At 40.5% G+C, this 20,724-nt stretch overlaps 2 long non-coding RNA genes across 2 annotated transcripts in view; both read right to left on the bottom strand.

The window, feature by feature from the left end:
• Positions 1 to 4,830: 4,830 nt before the first annotated feature.
• On the bottom strand, positions 4,831 to 15,919 carry LOC121670734. Its single transcript, XR_006018236.1, has 3 exons — positions 15,641 to 15,919; positions 6,783 to 7,097; positions 4,831 to 6,038 (listed from the first exon to the last, which is right to left on the bottom strand). It is a non-coding gene; the product is annotated as an uncharacterized LOC121670734 (long non-coding RNA).
• Positions 15,920 to 16,803: 884 nt separating this feature from the next.
• Positions 16,804 to 20,724, bottom strand: part of LOC121670745 — a 230,032-nt gene continuing 226,111 nt past the window's right edge. Inside the window, exon 3 of the long non-coding RNA XR_006018240.1 lies at positions 16,804 to 17,068. This is a non-coding gene — a long non-coding RNA (uncharacterized LOC121670745). The remainder of the gene's footprint in view (positions 17,069 to 20,724) is intronic.

Below are 20,724 nucleotides of genomic sequence, written 5' to 3'. Positions count from 1 at the left end.
TGATGGCTCCCCAGTCCAAGCATGAGGAAAACACAGTAGTCCCCGAGGGCAGTGATTCTGGTGTCTCCAGCCCAGGCATGGAGATTTCCTGTGGTTAGAGGACAAGCTGATGTTGTCATCTGCCCATTATCCCTTCATTGAGGGGGCTTTTGACTTTCTCTGGGGACGTCCCTGCTGTGCATTCCCACCTTTTCTGGCTGAGCAAGCCCCTGTGCTGCCAGGTGCAATCTAGGACTGCCCCTTTCTGTGGCAAATTCCCAAGGAGCTTAAGGCAATGAAACAAAGCTAAACAAACAGATAAAGCAGTAATAAATATAATTAATCTACCAACACCTGAACCAGCTCTTGTCCCTGCTCTGCAATGTTCTCCCTCCCCATGGTGACCCCCGGCATCACTCTGCTCCCTGTTCCACAGCCAGTCCTGAGCTCTGAGTTCAGGAGCCAACTTTTAACCAGCTTTAAGCTCTTTCATATGACCCGAACCATTTTACACTTTCCCCAAGGATGTCTCTGCATGGAGGTTTCCTGTTAGTGTCCATGTAGTCAAAGGGTAATTAGGCTTTTCTCCTGCAATTTGGAGCTTGAACCAGCTTAATCTGTGATAGGCAGCACAAGCATCTGCTTCTCTTCTCCCTCCCACCCCCTTCTCATGCACACACAAAGCCTCATTATATTAATAAAATATTTTCCCATTCTTCACCTTATTAGCTGCCTGCACGTGCCCATGAGCCCATTTTCCATGAAAAATGTGTGTGTGCCTTTACACCCATCACCCATACCTGCTCTCCGTGTGTGCCAACGCACCTTCCTCGATTATATACAAACAGATGTTTATATATAGAATGCATATTATGAATTTAAATTGATACAGGAACATAAATCTGAATAAATCACAGCTAAGCTGCAGCTTAAAATAAACACTCTGGAAAAAAAAATAAGCAAATAAACTTTTTTTTTTTTGGCAGAATGTTTATTTATTTAACAACAGCGATGCAGTTGCTTACACTTTCTACAAATGTTTTATCTCTTCTTCCTCCGCACCTGTCCCTGAGTGAATAGAGCCACATCTGTCTCATCTTGGCATAACAAGTACACATCTACATCTGTGAAAGATGATTCCATTTTTGAAGGAAACACTGTCTACTTTTACACTCCTGCAGTCTGCTAGAAATTATTACACAATGGATTTTGTGTCTTGCAGGAAGGCTGCTAAATAGTGAATAGCGAGTTTGGAAATGGTACAACAAAAGTAATGCCCTACTTTAACAAATAGATGGCTAGATAGAAATATATATTTATTCTAAACTTTATGGGTAAGAGAGACCCACTGATTAATGTTACCTTCATTTTACTCTTTCTGGTGTAGTGGACTCAGTTAAAAAGCTCAGGAAATGGGAACTCTAGAGTAGAGGTTAATAATAGGATATAGATGTTTTCACCATCAGCTGCCATGTCAGAGCCTACACAAAGTTGATAATGACTGGAAAAATAGTTGGAAAAATCCTTCCCTGTGAGGGTGCTGAGGCCCTGGCACAAGGTGCCCAGAGAAGCTGTGGCTGCCCCATCTCTCGAAGTGTCCAAAGCCGGGTTGGATGGGGCTTGGAGCAGCCTGGGATAGTGGAGGCAGCACTGATAGTGGGCTCTCAGTTGAGAGCAGCCACGTGCTGTCCAAGGTTATGTCATTAATGACATTCAGTAGCTCATTAAATAAATGAAGAGGTGAGCTTTGGCTGATAAGGGTTTAATGAGGTAAAATTGTGAAATAGCCAAAAGCCTCTCTAGTGATACTGAACTGATGAGCAGCAGTGGTTTTGCTGCTCGTCTTTATTTTATGGGCTTGACCATCAAAGCTGAAGTAAAAATAAAGGAAAGATGAATTGTCCTGAAGCCCCTCTGTTGTATTTTCCTCACCACTATTACCTCTACTGCACCCAACAGCTCTTGTGGAGATGTACTAGAAGCTGTAAAAGCAGTGCAGGAGGGTCATCCATCCATCCATCCATCCATCCATCCATCCATCCATCCATCCATCCATCTTTCCTCACTTCTCACCTGGAGGGATTATCCCAGAAAAAACATTAATCCAAGGCATTAGCAGGACCTCTTCTACCTGTCACAGGCTGTGCTTTGCCCTGTGCCAACATGTTTGTGTCTGCTGACCAAACAGATAAATAGGATAACAAAGAAATTTCACTGAAAAATGAGGCCTGGCCAGGAAATCAAAACTTTTTCCTATTGAAAAAAAAATTGCCTGTAGTAAAATTTTCATTCACCACTTCCCATCTCTTCCTGACTTTTTCATCTTTTGCCAGCCTGGAGTTTTTGTGCAAAGTGTGAGATGCCTTCCTTGCTTTCTCAGCCACCAAGAGTCTTTTAACTTTAAAAAAAATAAAAGTAAATGCAGCATTATCTTTGAAGACAAATGTTGTTTCTCTATCAGGCTGTCTGTTGCTTTTCCTTCACTATGTTGCAGGACAGAGAGAGAGACTGAAAGCAACACAGATTCATTATTTCAAAACAGTCCGAAATGTGCTCAGGTCAAAAAGAAATCAATGTGTCCATGAGTGTGATTTCAGAATTGAAGTCGTTTATGGAGGAAAAAAATCCCAATGAGAGCACATTGTAAGTTGAAGTTAATTTAAAGGTTTAAAACATATATGAATATTTAAGGAGAAATTATCTTGGTAGCTCTATCATTCTAAGAAAAGGTCAATCCTTAATAGTTCAACAACCAGGACTGATTTTCTTTCAAGGCAAGTTTGGAAGGCAGAGCACAATTTGTCCTTCTGTGGAGTACATCGAGGTATTGATACGCAGGTCTCAGATGCCAGGATGCCAACCCTCTTCCTCTTTTTTTTTTTTTTTTTTCTTTTTTGCAGTGTTTCATGTACTATCTTTAGGCTTTCTCAAAATCAACTGCTTGATTTACCCATCCTTCCTGGGAATTTATGATTCATATCTTCCCATTTTTTCCCCCTCCCCTCTCTTCTGCCAGACCTTTCCAACTCCCAACTGCTGTTCTATCTTCTATATTAAGCACCCCAGGCTCTGATGTACTTGACAGTGCCCTGTACTTTAAACACACACACAAAAGCACTCTGGTGATCTGAGATATCTTCTACAATGTGACATACATACACCAACCTCAGATTCCAGACCTTTCGCAATCTCAATAAATACTTCACATTTTTATCTTTTTAAATTTGTTTTATTCTATTATTTTTAAAAGGGATGGGGAGAAAAAAAAAAATCATTGACAGTTATATAATGTGTATTATTTACTTAATAGCTGTTCTGGTCTATTGGGTAAATATATAGCCAGGCAGTTTTTAAAAACACGTATTACAGACCCAAGAGACCAGAGAGACTCCGAAGCAGCTGTTCCAGTCTATTGGGTAAATATGTATTTAGGCAATTTTTCAAAATATGTTAAAACTCCTTCAGTGCCATTCTGGTCAATTGGTTAAATATGTATTTAGGCTTCTTTTATTAATGCCTTTCATGTAGCCGATAGACTGAAGGAACTGCAACTGCTGAATATGTTTTCATAATTTTTACCTGTGGGTATCACTGGGAGTTGTTTCCTGGATTCCAGCTCCGTCCCCTGCTGCTGCAGCACTGAGGATGAGCTGGGAGTCACAGCCATCGCCACCGAGAGCAAATACAAATATTCCTGCACGTGAGCAATGCCAGGAATGACATTATTCCTTCTGATTGTCATCCCTGCTCACTGGAAGCAATGCTCTCCATCTACTTTTCCTCTCTGTCAGTGGACTGACACACTTTGCATTGTGCTGTGCTGGTTAGACTGATGGGTATTTTTAAACCAGCCACGTTTTTCCATATTCAGAGGCACAAAATGGCATTTTGAAGCCCTGCTGTCAATTCTGGGGTTGTTTATACGAGTGAAGTTTAGCACACGCTTAAATATGAGCCAGATCAGGGCTCAACCAACAGGACTTAAATTGCTTTATGATTAAAAAAAAAAAAATACATATGCCTCCGAAATCTTTTTAGGTGTTCAAGGTGATAGGAAAATCAAGTCTGATGGCTGAGCTGTAACACAAGTTTCTGAAAATCTTAATGCAAAGTGGCTGTGACAGATGTGAACATGCTGGGGTCTGTAGAACTTCTGCTGTATTTCAGCTGAAGATTTATATTTACATCCAGTTCTTTCAGAGTGAGCTCTGGTGAGAATTTTATACAGTGAGAGAAGGAGGGGCTGGGCTTAACTCAGTGGCTCAAGGAAGCTTTTCCAGGCTTGTTTCTGTTAAACCACAGCTTTCAAGACAATTATATTTGCTCCATGGTTCTCTCTTTGCCTTCCCTCTCTTTATGGAGCAGACATTTCCATTGAACTGCTGTTGTAAATTAACCCAAATTTTATTGTTGCAAAAACGGGACTAAACAAATATCTCCTTTTATCCCCACTGCATGAACTGACAGCATAAACTCTTTCTCAGTTTGTTCCTTAATGATAAATTATTAACCATCCACATAGAGTCAATCCCGTTCAGCCTGCAATGGTCTGTTCACCCACAGAATGTCTTCATTTTCCTGTGCTGGTAATTATTTCAGGAAAAAAATTTTAATTATTTCAGGAGTGTCCTCAGCTTTCCTTGAAACCTGAGTTACTACTGGTAGTAGGTGGCTGGTCTTGACCTATGGTAGAGTCAGTTCTGGTGTTTGCATCCCACCTCTTGTTCCTTCAGGATGGGTTTGCATTCTCACTTCCCAGCAAAAATGTGTTATTCACCCATCCAACTATCAGAGACATTGTTCTACCTTCTATTTTCCAGAAATTTTGAGATAGGTTATTACAAGTTGTAATAATTTTCAGTTATTTCTATTGGCTTTTTATGTTTATCTCAAACAACATTTTTATTAATGAAACTACTGTAAATATTTCCCTCAAATGTGTGTAGAAAGATGGACTTGATGATCTTGGGGGTGTCTCTCCCAGCCTTAATGCTTCTGTGATTCTCCTGTGGAAATGGAAAGGACTAGTAGTCAGAAACTACGTGGGAAAATGAGGAATACAAATGTATGCTCACACAGGTTCAAGCACAGCTATACGTACATATGGAGACAGAAATGAAAATTCGGTGTATAATAAAAAAATATGTATTTAGACAGGCACTTGATAAACTGGACATATTCTTGCTGAAGTCAGTGTGGACACTTTAATTTAGGCGAAGTGTAAACCTCTACAGACTGGAGTAAAATGATGTCACCATTTCAAATAAATCAACTGTTTTGCATTAATACAAGTTTAATAGAAGTTTAAATCAGAGGATTTCTAAAAGAAAAACAAATGTGGAAAAATATTGATAAGAGTTCTGACAAGGAATATGAATAAATGAAAATGTTGATAAGAACTCTGGATACATTTGATGATTTATTGCCAAAATAAGTAACTTTATTACCCAAATTATTAGACCAGCTGTAATGCCAGGATAAAAATAACAGTGATGCTATGTCACTCACATAATTTCATAAACAATGATCAAATCCCTTCAGAATAAGAAACATCTTGTCTGTCAAAGATTATGAGATGCTTTCCAGATCCACCAGTATATCCAGGCCTTTCCATTAATCAGTGCCACAGAGGCTTTTTTTTCTGTTGAAATTACTGAGCTGGATGCCGGGAGATGCTCTCAACAGGAACTGCTGCTGTGTAATAGACTCAAGCCTGAAATGTGATTCCGTCTTTACAACACAAGGATCCCTGCTGGCTTAGAGGAGTGCTGGTGGATCCTGTGCCCACATCTGGATGTTGAGTTCATTCTGTAGAAAAGGTAAAATTCCAGTTTTAATAATATTCCAGTTTGCTGGCATTGGGGTTTTTTTTGATTCACCAATTTACTTCGTAAGTTATTGGTGAGGTTTTCTTTTTCAAAGGATGCTCACAGCCTGCCAGGAGAAATGTGGGTAAACTGTAACTGGAGCTTCTGGAATGGCTCTGCCAAACTGCTGCACTTCTGCCCCTTTAACCGTGTTCATGTGCTCTCCTAGATAAAAAGTGGAATTACCCATTTCTGTGAAAAAAAAAAAAAAACCCCAAAACATTACTGAGCCTTAAAAACTTAAAAATTAAAAAATAAATTTAAAAAGGTAAGAAAAGGAATAAAATGTATATGCATATCAATAAGTATTAATTATCTTTACAATACATAAAGAATAGAAAGAAGGAGAAGTCCCTGTTGCTGCAGAGCAAGAAGGTTTTTGTGCTTGTGTGTGGCAGCAACTCTCACAGAGGGCAGGAGACTGGGTTAACCTACCATCACCATAATTTAGTTTGGCAATTTCACTGATCATAAGAATATTTATTGTATCAAAATGTGCGACAGCTTTGTGATGGGCACAAATGGGGGATGAGATCAGACCCCATTTCATTAGATTAAATGGAAATGTGATGTTTTCAACAGTCAAAAAACACTGGAGACATCATCAAAGCTATCAGTGCCCATCTCTCCACAATCTCTGCTATGATCATTTTGTTCCCTTACCATTGATCTAGTACAAAACTGAAAATTAATTTAAAGAAGGAAAGATCTTCAAATATTTATATATGAATATTTGTGTGGGCAAAATTCAAGCTGAGCTAAGAGCTTGTTACACTTACCCAGATGAAAACTAAACCCAGAGCACCGGCCAAAGCTCTTAAAGAGTAAAAAGATGACCTGCACTGACTTCAATGGACATGAGGGACAGCCCAGGTCTTGAGTTCTCCTTCCAAATCTGTGCTCACATGTTCTTTTTCCTGCTGCAGAACACCTTACCTCTCTCTCCAGGAAAGTTTGCACATGCAACCCTTTGATTTGTGAAGGTGACACTCGGCCAAAGCAACCGGAGCCCAGATGGCAAAGAGAAAAATGATGGCTGAGGTGGAGGTGCAGGTAAATACACAGGGGCACAGAGGAGATACAGCATGTTGGGCAGCTCATTTGTCAGCTGAACAGCAGCCCAGCCTTTCCCAGCAGACATTTGCTTTGTTCCATGTGATATTAAGTAAATGCGATATCGTAAAACTGATAAAAAAGAGCTGATCAATTGAAACTGGCTGGACACGAGCCACTTCTGTACTCTGTCACCACCTGCAAGAGAAAAAAAAAAGGTGCTACAAAACACCTGAGTCTACCACTCTTGCTGTACTGGCTTTCCACTCAAAAGCACACAGCAGCATATCCAAGGTCTCCCTTGCCTTTGAAATATGAGTCCTTCTTTCCTTAATGTGCTCTGGACACCACTCACAAACTGAAATGGATATTCCCCGGTACCATTCAGAGTTTTACTGTGTTTCCCTGGCCTCTGCAATGCAGCACTGGGAGCAGAGATTCCTCCTCAAGATTTCTCTGCCTGGAGAAAAAATGGTCCTTCTCAGTAATGAATAATGTGCACACCCCCCATCAGCACTGTCATTGTCTCATGAGGAGACCAGCACCGAAGAGTCCGCTGGATATGGCACGATGCAGATCCACCACAGCCAGTGGGAGCAACTCAGAAGGGGACTGAGAAAGGAAAGCCCTCCTAGTGCCAGAAACTGCCCTCCCACCCCTATCTGTGGCACACATGGACAGACTGAGCTCAGCACATCTGAGCACAAGGTTTCTGCCTCCAGGAGCTGGCGAGCCCCAGACTGGGGTCACAACTCAACACTTCTCCGTCAGGGAGCAGAGAATCCCTTCAGCTCTGTGGGATGCTCTTATGCACGTCCAAAAGCATAGATGTGGTTCTGGCAGGACTTTTCTCTTTCTAATTTTAGTAAAATATTTACAAGAGAGAGGTACTTCCTCACAGTATGTCAGGCATTAGTCACTGATAAGAGCGAACATAAATTCTGGGCTTTAATCTTACATTGTATTATTCCAAAAGCCACCTTAACATGCAATGATACCTTATAATATCAAATTTTAAACCCCCCCAACTTTTAGAACAGTTAGCATATGTTTATGGGAAATGGAACAGCAGACTCCCAATGGCGAGCCTAAAATTAGGCGACATTGTTTAAAATACCTTCAGAGTCTTTAATCTGATTTTTTTCTCCAGTCTAAGCACTTGAAAACCCGATGATAGGCGTATTTGTTTGATATATAAAACTTTAAGTATTTTTCTCTCTAAAAGGCGAGTTTCCTTGCTTTTGAGAAATTTTCTTACTGGGAAGGCTTCCAAATCCCCTCTCATGTAGCTCCATGGAATTTTCTCAGCTCTTGTGTTTGCTCCTTCTCCACACCTCTTCCCCAGTGCAGAGGCACATCTGTCTGTTTTCTGCCTTATCAAGCAGACATCTACATCTGTGAGGAAAACTCCACTTCCTTGGCTAAAAACCTGTATCTGATTGTGGTAATAAAGCGCTACTTCCTCAGTTCAAAACATACATCAGACAGGACCAATTACTTCAAATGACTCATAGCAACAGGGAAAGCAAGGCTCGTCTTTGCGGAGCCTTTGAACTTCCACCGCTTCAAAGGTGTACTGAAACGTGGTTATGAGGCGATTGTCTAAAATTGCCAAATTACCAGGTTCCAAGCTTTGACATTTGTTATTCTGAGCAATGAGACAAAGGAAAGCAGTTTGCTCACCCGCTGAGAAATACAGAGCAAAACAAAAAGAGATTTTCTAGGTGAAGGGAGCCCTCAACACGCTGAATTCTTGAACGTGGAACAGAAAAATGCTCATTCCTTAAATTAATCAAATAATACAATTAGATTATCAAACAATACACAATAATAATGCAAAATGCAAACAATATGAGCCAAAGCTACTGAGGGAATTTAATGGGCTTTTAATCACAGCCTGGAGGTCAGAGAGGCTCAAGGTGTTATTAATGGGAATCAAAGCTTTTCACCTTTAGGTCACCAACTCGAATGTGGCACAGGTTGGTTCTGACCGAGCATCATCTCCATCTGGTAATTACCGTAGGGGTTTGTGGTCTCGATAGCCCCACAGGAGAGGAATATGCAGAATCCAGCATGAGAATGTGCATCAGCTGCAGTGGCCAAAAGATGTTCAGCAGTAGACAGATGATCCAACAGAAGACACAAGAATGTGCAACTCAAAGCTCTTCTTTCAGTAAAGATTTCAGTGATTTCTACTACTTCCAAACAGTATTAAATAAAGTTCTGAAGTTGCTGTCTAAAACTGCCAAATTAATTGTTTCTGATAAGTCAGTTTCCACTTTCCTTATGCTGGGCATTGTCCTTGATGGTCATGGCTCTCTCCTGGCAAGCACCGTGCCCAACGAGATGCAACAGTCTAGTGGGTTAATAGTTATTTTCGAATGGGCTGATCCAGTCTCTCTAACTGTCATTACAATTAAATTAACCTTGAAAAATTAACTTAAAGAAGAATCCAATGCACTGAACATCATAAAGCATATAATTATTACCTACTGACCCAAAGTTATTTGGGTACTCATGATGCAACTGTTATTTTATCACGAATCTTCCAATATTAAGACCACATTTAAATGAATACAGCTCTAATTCAGGAATGTTTTTTTATTTGTTCCATTTTCATAATGAGACATTTAATTTTCATTTTGCCATTTTATGTGTTTTCTTAAGAATGAAGGTGATCAAGCACGTATTTGGAGGGCACATGACACGTGACAAGGAAGGTCTGTCTCATCAGCATTATGACATCACTATGAAAGATCTTGACAGCTGAATTTATCCATATTAGGTGGATACTCTCCACAGGTCTCTAAAGAAATAAGGGAGCGTTTTCACCCTCAGATATTTTTGCATTGAACTTGCATGTCATGAAATGTGGTGATTTATCCTCTGAACTTCTTTGGGAGAGCTCTAAATCCATCCAGGTTTGTGCACAACTTTCACCACGGCACATTCTGGCTCCACTAGGCTACATTTACCTAATCCTTGGTCCTTGATATCAGAGGAACCATAGTGGTTTGTTCTGGAGAGTTGTGGGGCCCCTCTGAGCCCATATAAACACTTGACAAAGGACTCCAAAATTCATTCTTTCTTTTCCCTAGAAGTCTGGGTAGGAGGAATCATGATAATTCCAGGTGAAGAACGGCTGAATAAAGTATTTGTTTTCCTCATCATTGGACCAGATATTCATTAGTCTACTTTTAATAAGTTATTTGGGTTTGTTCCCAAGAAAGTTCACTGTCAAAATTCAGTGATGGGACTCCCCAGAACAAACACGATACAATCCCATTCCCTGTTTGGGAACTCTTCAAATCCGTTTTCTCTTGCAAATAGCTAAATATAATCAGGAAAATCAGGGTTCCATTAATGTTTGGCAATATCTACATTAAAACTGCTGCTTCTCTACAAGTTTTGACAGAAATATGTTAATGCAACTATTCAAGTAGAGAAATGCAACAACAGAGAGGCAGAGAAAAGACACTTGAAAATCCCAGTTGCCACAGTGGAGGTCTTTTCAGGGCTAGAAGCCACTTCTGGCTTTGCTAGGAAGCCTACAGGCACTTCTTTTTATGAGTAAGTTACATCTGTTCAGGCACTGCACTTTCCTAACACCATACTTTTGTTTTTTAGACTGAGGATCCTTCAAGTCTAGCAGCTCAGATGCTTGCATCCGTCTGTAGCCTTTTGGGTAAATACCTGTCACTTTAGGCAGCCTTCTCCAGTTCTCTCCTCCACACTGAGACTCACATTGTCCCACTGACACGCTGCTTGCTCTCCTGTGGCACACGGGAGAGTGCCACCAGCCCAAGACCTTCGGCGTCACTCCGCGTAAGGAAACACAATTTGTCTCTGACAGTTTCTGCCTTTTCTTGCTTATAAAACTCAAAAACATCTCTCAGAGATGCGTCTGATGGAGCAAAGAAACGTGGACTGTCTGGTCAGTCCCCAACTGGTTTCTGTGCCTGTGTCTTTGCTGGGCAGATTTGGGGGTGTTTGTCAGCAGAAACAGCCACACTTGGCTTTGTAGCCCTCTCTGATGAATGTTATGCGCACAGGGCACGTATTTTTCGTGTTTGTCACAATTCTTCCTGTTGAACACAAATCCCTTCATTCTGTTTTAAGGAGCCTAAGAACAACTACCTCTATGCAAAATCAGAGGGTCAGGTTAGCCCTGTGTCAACAGAAATGCACTTATCTCTCCAGGGACATACATTTTAAGGAAACAGTTACTCCTAAGAAACCGTTGGTCACTCATCTGGAAGGACCAAGAAAACTTAGTCAAGGTCTGTGTCAGAAGTTTTAAATTGTCACTGCAATCTAGACCAAGACTAACTCAATTTTCCTTTGCACCATTCTCTATGTCAAGGCTCAACTTGTATTTTCCCATTCTCCCAGAGCACCATGCATCCATGTCCATGGAGACTTTACTGGTGACACCCTCACTACTCCAAAAAAAATTTTAAACCCACTTTCCTTTAAAAATAAGCTACAAACATTATCAATATTCTTAAATATCGGTTGTATCTCAGTTAGAGGGTCACCAGCCTGGAAAAGATGAGAAGCTCATAAATAAGCCCATAAACTCCCTTTCATCTCAGGACAATGAATGAGGAGAACCAGAGTACAAACAACTTTGGAGGAGCTATGTATGTTCTCCCTACTCTGATACAACTCGGAACGATGTTTTCTGTCATCCACCCAGGAGCTGGATTTACGAGCACGTCAGCGCCTGCATTTCAACTGAGGATGCCCAGATGGGGAAACCCTCTCACCAGCACTATGAAATACCCATCTGCTGTGTGTTAATATTCCTCAGGGAATGATTGTTTCCTGCTGCCTGGCTCTTATGGTTGGTGTTGGGAGGCTGGGATGGAGGAGCACAAACCAGTGTGGCTCTGGAGTGAGGATGAGGTCGAGCCACCGTGGGACAGTGTCAATTTAAGGATGATCTTTGAAAGCTCTAAGACATTCCATTCGCAGCACAAAGCATATTGAAAAGCAAAATGTCCCCTATGCATCTGTTTGACCAAATAATACGTTTATAGCACTATTTTCAGATCAAGAGAAACAGTTAACTGAGACATGACATGTAACTGTTAAAAATTACACACCATCAAACATCAGCCAGGGACACCGAAAGGAACAGTTGACGCCTATAAATAAAAAATGATGTAGAAATTAAACAAACAACCCACGGAGACTCTTTCAGGTTTTTTCTTTCCCTCCGTTTCTTATGTTAAACCACACAATAAATGGTCTTTGAGTTGCAGAGGTTTAATCTATGTGCAGAAAGGGAATTAGAGGCTGATTCAGGGGTTTTTTTCCCTTTCCTTTCCTGGAGGCCTCTTTTTTATTTTCTTTCCAGGTATTGATCGTGAAAGTGATATCACACCAGAAGGTGCATTGATATGGTGTTGAGTAACAGAAAACTGCAAAGACTCCTTACAGTATAATCAAAGCTTCTGTCCAAGCCCCCACTCTGATGAAATCCAATCAATAGGGACGATTAAATGACACATACAGAGCCATCAATATTAAATACAATCCATTTCCTGTACAAGAGCAGTGCAATGTAAAGTGGACAAGATAAAACTTGAATAGGCAGGTTATTTACGATGCTTGTACAGTATTTAAGCAGTGATGAAAGTTGGGAGCATGCTTGATTTGCATATTAATAAAAAAAGCAAATAAGCTTCTCAATGCACATAAAATATAGTTTGGGGGGTTTGCAATGTTTCCAAACAATATTTTTTTTTAAAGTTATTTTTTAGAGGGGCAAAGTCAGAGGGGAGTTGACTCCAAATTGAAAAATTGTAGATCCTACAATCTGTGATCTTAACGAGCCATTGGGTTCTTACAGAGCTTATTCAGAAGCCCACACCATTTCCCTGTTGCCTGTGCAGTGGAAGACAGGGTTTCAGATAATTCATGCAACTTTAGTCTGAATTTTACCTCCAGAGGTGAGGAAGAGACCTCCAGGAAGTGTCACAATTTCCCACCATGAGCAAAGAGGCAATATTGGAAGGGACCTTAAGGACCATCTCGTTCCAGCTCCTGCCATGGGCAGGGACACCTTCTGCTAGACCAGGTGGCTCCAAACCGCATCCAGCCTGGCCTTGGACACTTCCAGGGATGGGGCAGCCACAGATTTTCAGATCTCCCAGTGGCTGTTAGGGTTGCCAGAGGGCCCATCAAAGGAAGGGTTGGTTGCCTGTGCGGAATTCCCTCACGAGCTTGCCCTCAGAGGTACACTGTAGTGCTGTCCCTGGGTTAGGGAGAGTCCACCTGCTGAGATAAATGCTTTTTGGCAAACTCCATCCTCTTCTCTGCTGTGCCAGTCAAAATGCTTCCTAGGTTCTTACAGCATCCATGTGTTGCAAACACTGAAAACCACATCTAACCAATCTGGGTTTCCTTCTCACGTATTTCTTCATACCACGGCTTCACAACATTCAGGTGAGGAAATGGCCAAAAATATGGATCTCCAGCAAATCAGGCCCTGAATCAGACTGTCTTTTGTTCTGGAAAAGTAAGAGCAAGGATGAATGAATTTCCCTCAGAGGGAAAGAAACAAAAGGAGCAGCGGATTGGTAGAAAGGTATCACTATGCTACCCTTGAGCACATTGTTCTTTGCTTTTCACACATGAATCCTCATCATATTGATTGATAAATACAAATTCTTTTCTCCCTTTTTTAATGTCAATTCATTCTTTTTCAACATTAAACTTTCGCAGTATCTTTGAAGTGAACAGATAAAATTTCTCATCACCAAAACTCGGAAACCTAGAAGGACCGTTGACAAGTTTAAAGTTAATCATGTATTTATGTCCTTTGTTATACTGGGCCATAACTGGGTTTGGTATCTTCAGGATGAAAAACCCTTCATCTTAACACAATTTTCAAGGATTTTTAAAAAAACTCCTCAATAAAAGTTTTATAGAGAAAGTAAGCCTGAAAAATGTTCTTGGAGATGACACTACTCTCTGCCAGGACACTTTCACAAATACTGTGGGGACAGCAGGTTGTTTGCCAATGAAAAGCTACTTTCTCTTGACAAAATTGAAAATTGATGACAAAGTGATTGGGTATTTCTCAAAATGCTGTCAAATGTAATGACATTGGGTGTGTTCCAATTAGTTTTGTAGGCTTTCGAGATGCAGCTCTCTCTCCTTGCCTTCTGTGTAAAAAACTTTGTGGCGTGAGTCTGGTCTGCTGAAGGACAGCTAGAGCTGCTACAGCTCCCAGAATTTGCTAGGGAATAAGGCTGCACTGACACATCTAGTCTGGACTAAATAATCAACTTTCACTTTGCAAAACTTGAGCTTTCTTGTCCAGTTTGATGCAGCGTTATTTACACACAGTGCAGGTCTGTAGGTCATGTTGCTGCTAAGAGAGTAGGGGGAATTTGCTGATAAAATAACAAAGTTCCTTTTGTTTGGCCAGTAATTAACCACACTCCTATAAAATCAGAGGTGCCACGAGGTGCCTGGGATGTACTGAGCATCCTACCACCAGGAGAAGAGGGGAGAGAGAAGCCAAACGCTCCAGCAACGTCAACGTGTGTCCCCTTTAGGCTGTGGAAACCAGGATCTCCCTCTTTCCCTCCTATCTGAAGCACCAACAACATAAAGCTGGGGTAGGATTGATACGGAATGCTACATAAAATGTTTGCTTATAATTATTTCTAGCACCCTTTTGAAGCTTAGGGATAAAACATTTCTAATTATTTGTCAGGCCGTTGGAACTCCTAGGCCTCTGTAATAGGGATTTAGCAGAACAACAAATAACATACAGGGATCCAGATGAAAGGAGTGAATTTGAAGGGATTATTACCATAAAAAAAGCAAATGACTATTTGATGGAGTTACAACAATAGAGAGAGTCAGACAGGGATAGAGAAATAATGCTAATTGATAAATACATAGCTGCTTAAGCTTTAATTTGAGCTGTGGAAGAGCTGTAAAATGAGTGATACCTGTAATTTCCTTTTTAAAAAAGATCCCTCTGTTTGAAATGCATATATAAGGAAAACCCCTCAAATGCAGCTTTTCTGCCCCCCTCCTCCCAATTTCACCATATTACAAGTCACAAGAAGTAATTCTTTAAAAGGCAGGACTATGAAATTTTTTATGGTCTTGGCTGGCTTACAGCTGCATAAAGATTTGCACCCCAGTTTAGGATGGGAGCCAGGACATCTTCTGCAGGATCCTGTGATCTGCTCATGTAGGAACCCCATGGGCCACAGGGAGCAAGGGGCATTCAAGGAATGAAGAGTGGATTCTGTGTTCACTACCACATACCACAAAATCACTGTATAATCTTAATCAAAGCACTGCAAAGTAAAAAGCAAATCATAAGGAAACGACAACAAAACCCCATGAAACAAACACCAAAGTCAGCAAAAGCAGGATTTGTGAACCATTTGAGGTGCAGCCATCCCTACTCTCTCATTTTTTCAATAAAACAGACAACCTTTAGGCAGTTTGTCTTAAATAAAGACACATAAAATGGATAAATGGAACCTAAAACACAAAACAGGATAAATCTTCCATATTTAGTGCTGTTATAAGCAACATCACCACCACCACACCAGTGATTCCACACAAAGATAGTTTTTTTGAGGATACAGAAGCTGTCTTGCCTAAAGGAGGAAAGGAAACAAATCTGACTTTGCATATACATGCAAAAAAAAAAAAAAAAAAACCAGAACAACAACCCAAAAAATCATGGATAGGAGACTTACCAGCTACTCTGCAAGCTGTGTCCTTCTTTATGTCACAAATACTGGTTTAAAGGGCAAAGGTATGCAAAGCAGATGGATTGAGCCTATCTCTAAATCAGAATTTCAAGGTAAGACGTTCTCCAAGAGCTCAACAGAGTGGCTTAGAAGCTTTCTTCCCCTCCCGAATGAAGGTAAAACATTAGCATTAGAAATTGCAGCTTAGAGAAATTATATTCAGACTTCTCTTTTTTTTTTTGAAAAAAAGAAAAAAAAAGAAGAGAGAGAAAAACTGTATGCTCTAGATTAGCAGGGGTGGATCGTCTTGTTGAGACTTGTGCTGCCAAAGCCTATTAAAGTAATTCACATTTTATACACAGACATTACTATTTTCTCTGAACTATAACGTCCTTGGAGCATTACTCTGCAGAGACATCCAAAATCCACTTTAGATGGGGCACAAAGGCACAGTTTGAGATTTACCTGTGTGACTTGTCTTGCAGGTGACAAGCATTAAGGAGGGAAATCTACACTTCTGTCAGATAAGCAGGAATTCCTGGTTTCTTAATTCACTTGAAAAGAAAGGATAATTACCTGAACTAAATTTCTGCGCCCATCTCAAATGGACTCTAGGGACAATCCTGCAGATTAATGCTCTAAGAACGTAAGATTCAGAAAGAGAACGTAGGGATGTATGAAATAGGATCTCTTTTAACAACCTGGCTCAAAAACTGTATCCCGAACTGAGGGGAGGGAGAAGCAGAGGAAGGGGCAAATCCAGTGCAGCATTAATGCATTTTACTGCCTCAGCAGGATCAGATTTTGACAATAACAAGAATGATGATTTCTATAGGCTCACTTTTTTTCCCTACATTCTGATGGATTTGAGAGATTTCCACGATCTGAATGCTTCAGGCAAGATCCTCAGGTGATGTAAATCAGCATTGTTTCTCTGAAATATGAACAGATTCATCCCCTCACAACCTCTACAGCTTTTCTGCTCATCTGCAGTATCATAATCATCTGGTAGCATTAATTAATTTTCCCGGTGTTTTATGCAATGCTGCCTCTGCCTCCTCCCCGCCTCAAATTGTTTTGATTTCGTTCTTTTTTTTTATTTTTTTAGATTTTTTTTTTTTTTTTTTTTGCAGTTATTGCTCCATGTCTGCTAAGTAAATCTGCGGCGTGTTACTTTAAAAATGAAATAAAGCTTGTGTTCATAGTGACAGTCAATAACACTACAGCATTATAATCAATTGCTATTTGTAGCAGCAGGACTAGCAGTGGGGGCAGATCAGTGCAAATTACTGTCACTGTGTGCTGTCGTGTGGTGCAGCCAGCCTGGATCTCGGAAGACAAATGATCCCAGATCCAGTGGGAGCAGACAGCACTCAGTCATACCTGTACAACGGCCCAGCCACGCACAAATACGAGGGGAAAGCAGCTATGAACCTGCAGGATGGAGAGGGAAGAGAAATAAATTAACCCAGCAAGGAGTTGTGCTGCTGAGATCCCGGGATAAATGCTCCTGCTCATGTGATGGGCTGGAGAATGCAGGATTACAAGTACCCAGGGATCTACAAGAAAGGTTGGATAGCTCTTTAGTGAACGAACACCAGTGACATCTCTGTTGTTGCTTAAACTGAGGGTTTGTACAGATCCCTGTAAGCCAGGGGGTCTTCAGTTCAAAACACCTGTTAGGATCAATAATAATGCCAAAAATGAAATATAATAGCTCCCCCCCTCCAATCTTTCTGTAGAACCAGGAGTGTTTGTTACTGGTACAGATCACAGAGATGCAATTTTTTTTGTCTATGTTTCAATTGAGGAAAGAGATCCAGGCTCTGATCTCGGTGGGGGAGAGAGCTGTTATCTCAGAGCTGGGCTCTGGGAGCAGCAGGTCAAACAGGTAATTTTTAAGACAGAGTTACCCAATTCTTTGTCTCTCTGCACCTTTTTCCTCCATGAATTTGGCAATTTATTTGGAACTCCCGTGACTAGGAAGAAATGCAGATGGTGTTAAGTGGGGAGAGAAGGAACCTGATGCAGATCAAGACCACATCCTTTGGAAAAAAAAGCCTTGGCTAGCAAGCAGCATGTGCTTATGAAATTACATCTGATTACCTGGCTAAAAGGTGTACTGTTGATTTGGGAGGCTGCACTGCAAAATCCAGTCCCCTGTTCTGCTTTCCAGCAGGGAAAGCAGGAAGGAGAAAGGAAACCCCACCTCCAGGACCCCCCAGCTCCTCACACACCCTCCTGGAGAGGGTGATCCAGCAGCAAGGCCAATGCAAACACTGAGCTCACTTCTGGGACTGCTGCAAAGGATGACAATTTATTGCCCTTTTTTAATGATAGAGTTTGTGATATGCACACTTGCCAACTGGGAACTGGAGTGAGATCAATGAGTTATTTTGCATAGGTCCCTGTATTCTGGGCCAGAATGAAACTGTTGACCTAGAGGTGAAAGTCTCTAATTTTATTTCTAGTCCCTCTGAGTCATGTAGTCACCAGAAATAACACTGACAGCAATAAAACCAAGCAAACAAACAAAACTAAGCAAACATCAAATATTAAGGGAAAAGGTTTTTGCCAAAGAGGCTCAGCACACGTTTTGTTAGACGGCGTAATCTCTGACAGGGAAATCTGGAACATAAAAACCCTTCTCTCCTGGAGCCCAGTATTCTCCTCTGAAGACAAATGTTTTATAATAAATATTTCTGTGCCTGTGGAGCTTTGTGCAAAGTCGGACATGATATTTTTGGCAATATCTGCGTGTCAGTAGGAATCTGAGAAAGTGTCACATACTGTACTCGAGCTGGCCGGTTGGTGAGAGCCACGGGTTTGAATTTACATGTCACATATGTGATGGGCTGAGCAGAGCAGAGCGAGAGAAACAGGAACATTTCTTGGGCTCAGCCTTTTTATGCGCTTTAATCCATGACCTGAATCACAGAATTCATGTGAAGTTGTGGTATCTGACTTCACCTCCCTACTGCCAGTTCTCTCCACCTTCCAAAAACAGAGAGCTGATGCCCTTGTGTGTTTTCAGATCCAACATCTTTCCTGTTTAGCAAAATCAGAATTGCTCCTTCTTATTATTACTATTAATATAATGAATAATAATATTAATCATCATCATCATCATGGATTTTTCACTACCCTTTTAGAAGGTAGTTTCCAAAGGAAATTTCTACATCTATTCCTGGCTAACAGGCATAATGGTTTGGGAAAAATAATCTTCCACTCAAAGGCAGTTTTAACTTCCAATAAGGACTTTTTCACTCACAGATTGTTAAGGAAAATTGCTTCGTTTTGCAACTGTAATTCCTATATTTAAATGAATGGGATTTTCCTTCAGAGAGATTTGAACTACGGAATTTTCCTTTGTTGGACAGGAATCAATGGAGTGTTTGCTGCTAATTAAACCAAATAAGTTAGCTGAAAAGGAAAATGAGTTGATTTTGAAGGAACTTCGTACTAAAATGACAGTTTTGAGTAGAAGAGAATTTAATCTCATTTAATTTTTTTCCTTAAATTTCAGGTTCTGTGCTTCTCTATTATTTTGAAGACTATCAGGGATCCCCCCCTGTTGATATAAGTCACTCAACTTTACGTGATCTGTGTTTAGGGTCTGATTCAATTACCAGTGAAGGCAACGGGGTTTGGATTAAACCTTTACAGTCAGAGTTTTTTAAGGTCTCAGACAGCAAAGATTCAGCTCTCAAACACCCTGAGATCAATCACTAAATTCAGAAAACTGGAACACATGCAACGAAACCACCACATTCTGTAGTGACAAAATATTTTGCAGAAACAGGGCTGTGATGCTGTTAGTGGCTTGGTTTGACCTGATTTTCCTCTACACAAACAGAAAATGTCAATGGGAGACGCCGACAGCAGATTTCCTGGCTTTGGAATTTGATATTACTATGGATTTTAAAACATATGGGGAAAATGCATAACAGCAAATGAATGCACTGCCTGATTCTTTACCTTTTCAGCAATGAAATGTTTGTAATACTGAAATATTGCAGATCACTGCAGAGCACTAACACTGAACTCCTAATGTTTCTATACATTGTACACCTCTAAACCCACATAAACTGATAATAATCTGAAGAAAAAAAAAATACTGGTGTGAAATATTCTCACTGTTGTGAAAACACTCTTTTCTCAAAGACTTTTGGGTTTAACTTTTTTGATTTTCTGGTGTTCGGGGAGTTTTGTTGAGTGACTGGAGCTGCAAAGTTAACAAAAATCAATATACACTTTGCTGCAGTGGATAGTGTCTTTTTTATCCATTTTGAGGAGTGCAACCACTGGGATAAGCAGCACAATAGTATCCCTAACATTAGCAAAAAACCCAAACTGTGTATTTTAATTAGCTTGAAAGGGTCAAATGGCAGGAAAAAAAAAAATCACCTGTGATACAAAAAGTCTGGCTATTATAATGATACAGAGTGTAATTCAATATATCTGTTTAGATATTGACCTTCTGCATTATTAATGGCTTTGAAAAGGCTACTGCTGTCTTGCAAATCTTTAACAGGTGGAAGCCACTGGAAACCCACCATTTATTGGTTTCTATGTGCCAGATTACTTTCCAGCTAAAAGCCAATGCAAATATGTTTGCAGCCTGAGTGTAAGAGGGAGCCCTGATTTTTCTGGCTTGGTTGTTGGGGTATTTTTGTCCAAAGCTGCTTCTCTACTTCCTCCCTCTCGAAAAAAAAAAAAATCTTATTGTGAAAGAAGGGTTAAATTTCCATTAAAAGTAGCAATTTTTTATTGTAAAAAAGTTCATTTGGAAATCCCTGTCTATCCTTCTGGGTAGCCTTCAGCTTCAGAAAAATCATCATTTATTTAGTTGAGATCTTTGGTGGCCCAAAATCCCTATTAGATACCTCAGATTTTCTGATAGGCAGCTGAATTCCTGACTGCAGAGCAGTTCACAACTAAAATATTCTCCTTTCTCTAGATTCACATTTCAACAATAAGTTTTGTGTTAGATACCATGCCTGTGTGTGATCCCAAAGCAGAGCTTAGGGCCTCCCACACTAAAAGGACCAGAAATACTGTAAATGCAAATTTTAGCATTAATTTTATTT

This window comes from Corvus kubaryi, unplaced genomic scaffold (genome assembly GCF_017639235.1).
Source record: "Corvus kubaryi isolate FWS band 111438036 unplaced genomic scaffold, C.kubaryi_AGA036_p1.0 37396, whole genome shotgun sequence".
NCBI lineage: Eukaryota > Metazoa > Chordata > Aves > Passeriformes > Corvidae > Corvus > Corvus kubaryi.
The sequence above is the reverse complement of the archived record's forward strand: the minus strand, read 5'-3'. Positions and strand labels throughout refer to the sequence as shown.